The following is a 6,932-nucleotide window of genomic DNA, read 5'->3' as shown; positions in this document are numbered from 1 at the left end:
ACAACGCCCGGCTATTTTTTGGTTGCAGCCGTCATTGTTGTTTGGCGGGTCCGGGCAGGGGATTCGAACCCGCCACCTTAGGTGTATGTGGCTGGTGCCTTAGCCGGTTGAGCTATAGGCGCCGAGCCGGAACAGGAACTTTTAATATGACTAGGATTTAAAAGATAGCTTATTGTTCTATCTATGGTAATTGAATTTTTATTGAGGAAAAGGGGGTCAGCAGCATTTCAGGTAATCAGAAATCAGTTCCATTGCCAGTCTCAGTAAAACAGTTGGAATTTGGCTCTTGGAACCATTTCAAGAGTGCTTGACTGAGGTTCATCGTCATGCTTTCCAGCCAGGTAGACAGCCAAAGCCTACAGTAGGGTTCCAGGGAGTCCCATAGTTCATCCCAAACAGTTCATCCCAGACACAGTGACCTTCTGAATCCTCACCTTCTTTTGTGAGGCATTACCTCACCAGTAGTGAGGTAAAGGCAGTGTGGTGTGAAGGCAGGACTGCACCATTTGGCTTTTACCCTAAAAATGGTCAGTGGGCCATTTTTAGGGTAAATGCTTAAGGTCTTCATATTTCTTCCCTTGCTATTCTTGGTGGCTGTGATATATTCCAGATGTTTACCGCCCCACAAATCAGAAGCACTTCCTGTTAGATATCTGCATGTTGCCTTTTGAAGGATTCAGGCACTTGGGTTTGGTGAAAAGGGCAATAACACAAGTTCCTCTCTGTGTATTGGATTGGTTCTGCAGGTCTAGGCTGAAAAGCCTCATCTTGTGGCCTAAGGTCTTTCTTTGAGGGTTCTCTTACTATGTTGCATCTCTCTTGCATTTTAGAGGTTTTAGAGTGATTTTATAGAGAACAGGTTGGGGGCTTCTGGTTTGTTTCTAGGTTACACAGGTTGGTATCATTTGCTGGATTGGCTCATTAAAACCAAAGTTGCACACATGATGAAGGCCTTGTGCTATGCAGCCTTTTCTCAAGGATGTAACTGATGGCACAAAGGGCATCAAGTTTCAGTGAGTCTGGATGGTTTGCCCTGCACTTTCCTTCTTTGAAATGTAGCTGCCACATTCCCTCTGCTTCACATAGGCTTTTGCAGTTGATCTGTGGTGTTTCAGTGTTTCAGGAATTCACTGTCACCTTCAGTCTAGTAGAGAGTTACTAATACACCCCCCGTTGCATATCATCTCTGGTTGGGGGCAGGTCATAAAATCACATAGCTGAGACTACCTCACATCTGTTGATGCCAGTGTGAAATGGTTCCGTATCATTTATGGTTTTTATTCTTTGTTTTACTTTAGCTGTCATAGGAATGATCTCACTATCATTCCACTTTGGTGTGCACCCCTGTTAAAGGCATGTTAAAAATAAAAATAAATTCGTGGTACATGTTCTTTGTTCGAATATACATTTACCCTGTCTAAGAAGTTATTCAGATCTGGGGTGGTGCCTGTGGCTCAAAGGAGTAGGGTGCTGGCTCCATATGCTGGACGTGGCAGGTTCAAACTCAGCCCCAGCCAAAAACTGAAAAAAAAAAAAGAAAAGAAATTATTCAGATCAAAGTTTGTCTTTTGCAAAGCATGTTTCCTTAACCTTTATGTTGTATTTGCTCATATGTTTAGGGGTCTTAACCCATGTATAGTTTCGACCTGCTTGCCTATGGCCATCTCTGGGCCATTGCAAGATAGGAATACTTTGTGCCCATTAATGGGAAAATTGGTAGTGATGCCTCACAAAGGAAGGTAAGGATTCAGAAGGTCACTGTGTCTCCTTCCCTTCTGTCTGTACCTGTTGCTTATTTTGGTACCCAGTGGGCCCTCAGATATGTGGTATCCTATGTGACTGGATCCTCAGGGCCTCACAGATACCTAGAAGCCTAGGGTATTCCCCACCTTAGGAGTGAGCAGAGCTGTCAAGCACAGATGTGTTGCATATAGATACTTCCAGAAGAAGAGCAGACCTGCCAGTGTTGGGAGTGGGGGAGGCCAGCAGGCCCAGAGTAGCATTACCATTTCTCACCCCTGGCCTGACTGCCACACATTTGCGTTATGCTAAGCACACTCCACATTTGCTTTTAGTTTCTTCTGGACAGGATCTTTATTTGGTAGGTACTATCATCAGCCACACTTCACAAAGGTCTGTAGCCAGAGAGGTTAGGTAATTTGCTCAGGAACACATAAATAATCAAAGTGACGTCAACTCCAAAATTCATACTCTTGCAACTACCTCAGTATACACCAAGTTTCTTTTCTTTTCTTTTCTTTTCTTTTTTTTTTTAATCTGAGCTGTCCAAGGCTTATCACTTCCCTATTCTGGTCGAGTTTTATCACAACCCCAGTCAAAGCTGTGCTTTTTACCAGAACCTTATTACCTCGGTGTTGGGGCTCAAGTTGATGAAGCTGAGACAAAGCCACTCACCTTCCCACTGTCTTTCACAGAGCTTCAGAGACTTTAGCCAATGCCAGCTGCCTCCAAAGATCCTCTCCTTGGGCAGTACCTGTGGCTCAGTCGGCAGGGCACTGGCCCCATATTCCGAGGGTGGCGGGTTCAAACCCAGCCCCAGCCAAACTGCAACAAAAAAATAGCCGGGCATTGTGGCAGGCACCTGTAGTCCCAGCTACTCGGAAGGCTGAGGCAAGAGAATCGCGCAAGCCCAGGAGTTGGAGGTTGTTGTGAGCTGTATGACAGTGCAGCATTCTACCAAGGGTAATAAAATAAGACTGTGTCTCTACAAAAAAAAAAAAAAAACAAAGATCCCCTCTCAGATTCTCCAGTCTCCCCAAGGGGTGCCTGCTTCCTTCATAGTTGTTTAACCAGGGTCTGTGTCCGAAGATAGAGGAGCCCCAGATAATCATTCCTTCTGGGCCCCAGACCCTTTCTTCCTCCCAAGTGTGACCGGCAAAGGGCACCACTGTTAACAGCCTCAAAAAGTGTCTCTGGAGAAAGAGGAAGTTTGGGATTAGAAATGAAGTGAATCACAATTGACTATAGTCACTGAAAGATCATGGGGCTTCTAGGGAGGGCCTGTGCACCTGAGGGGTGGTGACTGATGCAGCTGGCATTGCTGGGTCCTTTGGTGCCTGTCCTTAGAGATAGATCTGCTAGGACCATTAGTTTCTATGGGATGACCTGGCCTGGCACTAGAGGGCCCTGTTGGAGGCTTGTGTCAGAGGCCTAGAAAAGTCACAGCAGGGTGAGGAGGGAAGGACATGAGACAGAAGCAAGAGCTGGTCGGAAGCCACTTCAGCCTTCCTGCCTGTAGCCTGTTTTGGTCGGGAGGGGTTAGACCAATAGGCAGGTAGACAGGAAGAGCTGGGGCCTTCAAAACAAATCCAGCCCAGTGACTCACCAGTGACCTTGAGCAAAGTCAGTTCCTCAGGATCCTATTACATAGCAGCTGCCTTCTTCCTTAATGACTAGAGATATGGTCAAGCAATATTTACCAAAATAAACAGGCCAGTCTGGAGGATAGGCTGTGTTCTAGGTCTGGCCAGGGTTTTGTAGACTGCATCACTGGCTTGAATTTAAAATTAGAACCCTGCCTGATGTGCCATTTCTCTCCCAAAATAAAATCCTACATACATAGCCTGTGGGATTTTGTTTCTCCAGCAGTCCTCTAGGGAGCAAATGTGTGTTGCCCTCTCTGCTGTACAAGGTCTAGGAAGAAAGGAGAGAAAGATGTTGTGATACTGACCCCCAGGAGAGTCTCTGAACTGTGTTCTGAGTGTGTCTGGGATAACTCAGCCTGTTCTTCCTGGGTGTTCAGAGACCCTCTGACAAAAGAGTACCTGTGATATGGGGCAGGCTCCTGGTATCCATTAGCATCACCCAAAGGGATTTCCCACTCACCCTGAGGTGACCCTTCATTCACACACGTATTTAGGATTAGCTCATAGCTTTGGAGTAGAGAATGGAACTATTTTCTTTTCAGTGAAGAAAGAAAACCTGTTTTGAGTTTTGAGCCAAAAGCCCCTTATCTGTACCACATCATCAGTTTGGTGTGACAAACCCTGTGTCTGGCTTTTGTAGGCTTCTTCTCTAGCCCACGCTGGCCACTGTGTGTGGCTGAGGAAGTCTTGTTGTAAGACAGACACACCGGGGTGATGCCACTGTAGCCCAGCCAAACAGCTCCTAGTTAGTGTGGTAATAATAGTACAGGTGGCTGCTCTTTCATAGGCATGGTGTCAGCTGAGCCTCCTAGTGTGCCCTTGTGGTGGGAGGGGTGGATATTACTGCTTTCATTTGGTCAATGTGAGAGCAGAGTTTGAGGGCAGTCAAGTGACTTGCTCTAGGTGACACGTAGTCTATAAGCAGACCTAGGATTTAGCACCAGGTCCAGAGCCTTTCTGGTGTCCCAACCACTTCCAAGAGCTGGTCCCTGATGGCCACAGTGCTGCAGAAGCTTAGATACCCTACTAAGCAGGTCTTGCTCAATAATTGCTTATATGAGCACTTTTCATCACTTAATGACATAGCAAGACCCCTCCCCAGGTTCTTGGACTTTTCCTTTTTTGCCTTTTTTTTTTTTTTGAGATAGAGTCTCACTATATCGCCCTCCATAGAGTGCTGTGATGTCACAGCTCACAGCAACCTCAAACTCTTTTGGGCTTAAGCGATTCTCCTGCCTCAGCCTCCCAAGTAGCTGGGACTACAGGCACCCATCACATGCTCAGCTATTTTTTTGGCTGTAGTTGTCATTGCTGTTTGGCAGGCCCAGGCTGGGCTCGAACCCGCCACCACCGGTATATGTGGCTGGCACCCTAGCTGCTTGAGCTATAGGCGCCAAGCCCCTTTTTTGCTTCTTTGTGAGATTTTGTGCTTCAAGCTGTTCTAGTGAGCTCTGGTTCTGAGGATGGTTCTGACACCATTCATATTAGCTTCATTCACACACGTCTTTAGGATTTGATTGTCTCCAGGGAAACATAAAGTGGCTGACTCTAGTGCTTGGAGATTGCAGATAGCTCCGTGCAGGGGAGCCTGACCCGGATTTGGAGTCTAGCTGTGCACTATGTGGCCTGGAGGAAGTCACTTAACCTCCTGGAGCCTCTGACTTCTCACCTGAGCTTCGTGATGAATCCCCCACAGTGGCAGTGAGGATTAACTAAGATAACATTTGACCCATCTGTGTGCAGAGTCCATTGCTGGAGGGATATGCAAGTCACCTCCAACAATATTTGTCTCTGAGACGGGGCAGGTGACAGCCAGAAGGGAAGGCACATCCTCTCTGAAGTCTTTTATTATTTGCATGTTTTCCTTATTGCATATATATATATAATATATGGGTTTACATTTTTAATGATAATAAAATGAATATCCTTATGTTTACCATGCACGCAAAGAAAGAGAATAGTTTCTTTGAAGCCTCCACAAATTACTTTTTTCATCCGACTGCCTGGTGCATTAAGTAATGTGAGTGGAATCTGACACAGACTGCTGCAGCACAGCATGTGACCTCTGGCAGGTTATTCTTGGAAGCAGTAGAAAAACACTTTGCCCTGCCCCATCACTGCCACATGCCACGTGGACCCCAAGAAGAACTATCTCAGAGAGCTTTTTAACAGTCTTCAAAATAAAGCCAGGAGAAAGCCCTGTCTTCAAGAGTTTTTCTTTCAGTGAAGCCTCGTGCACTGGCTAAGGCTGTGTGAGGCTGGGCTAAATGAAAGCTGGTCTCGGTTAAATGAAAGCTCATGCACAGGCAAGCTTTCTGGCAATGGGCAGTTACCCAGGCTGGATGCTTGGGCCCAAAACAGATGCTCAGTAGACAAGAGATCATGACAGATAGCTCTGAGGGCAGGTTGGTGGGTGACCCAAAGCCCAGATGGGGTCATATGAGCCTCTAAGCCCAGCCAGCATCTGCTTAGTGAATTCTGACCCTGACATAAAGTATACATGTTCAGTCACAAAGGCCCAGGGTCTCCCTTTGCCCAAGACCCCATGATGTTCCATCTGCTGGGTTGAATAAGCTTTGTTGAGATTAGATCCTCTCCCCAGGTTCTTGGATTTTCCTTCATCGGTCCACTTTCCTCTGAGGTTTGGGACCAGTGTTTATTGGAGTGTAGGCCTTGGATCACCTGCATGGGAGTTATTTGGGCTGCTTGTTAAAAATCCAGATTCCTAGGCCTTGCTCCAAAGCTAGAACTCAAAGCTCACCTATAATCCTAGCACTGAGAGACTGAAATGGGAGGATCGCTTGAAGGCAGGAGTTTGATCCCAAGGTGGGCAACAAGGCAAGACCTCATATCTACAAAAAATTTAAAAAAAAAATTATGCTCTCTAGTGGTCTAATGGTTAGGATTTAGTACTCTCAGATGCTCTGGGGGCCTGAGAACATGCTTTCACCTAGCACCCTAAATCACTTGGTAACTTTTGGCCTAAATGAAAGAAGAGCTTGCCAATGTCTGGGAAAGGCAGGGTGAAGACGTTAAGGCCTATTTCCTGCCTTTACTAAGGCTTAAAATACTTACATCATGGCCTGGTTTCTTTCTGGATCAGCCTTTATTCTGTTGTATGTTTCCAGAAGCTAGGGCTGTTTGCATAACTATTAAAGGAGATTGACAGTATTGGCTAATTGAAATTTTAAAAAATAGTATTGGGCTGGGCTCAGTGGCTCATACCTATAATTCTAGCACTCTGGGAGGCTGAGGCGGGTGGCTTGCCTGAGCTTGGGAGGTGGAGACCAGCCTGAGCAAGAGCAAGACCCCGTCTCTAAAATAAAATAGCCGGGTGTTGATGGTGCCAGTAGTTCAGTGAGTAGGATACTGGCCACATATACCGAGGCTGGTGGGTTGTAACCTGGCCCGGGCCAGCTAAAACAAAAATAACAACTGCAACAAAAAAGTAATAGCCAGGCAGGCGCCTGTAGTCCCAGCTACTTGGGAGGCTGAGGCAAGAGAATCACTTAAGCCCAAGAGTTTGAGGTTGCTGTGACCTATGAC

The 6,932-nt window shown here is 46.4% G+C and overlaps 1 protein-coding gene across 4 annotated transcripts in view; it reads left to right on the top strand.

Annotated features, from left to right (window-relative positions):
- The window catches only part of TMEM127 (transmembrane protein 127), a 15,328-nt gene that overhangs the window by 1,490 nt on the left and 6,906 nt on the right, over nt 1–6,932 (top strand). The gene's annotated exons all lie outside the window — the stretch shown is intronic.

Source organism: Otolemur garnettii, unplaced genomic scaffold (assembly GCF_000181295.1).
Source record: "Otolemur garnettii isolate 467f Iridium unplaced genomic scaffold, OtoGar3 scaffold00148, whole genome shotgun sequence".
Classification (NCBI taxonomy): Eukaryota; Metazoa; Chordata; class Mammalia; order Primates; family Galagidae; genus Otolemur; species Otolemur garnettii.
The sequence above is the reverse complement of the archived record's forward strand: the minus strand, read 5'-3'. Positions and strand labels throughout refer to the sequence as shown.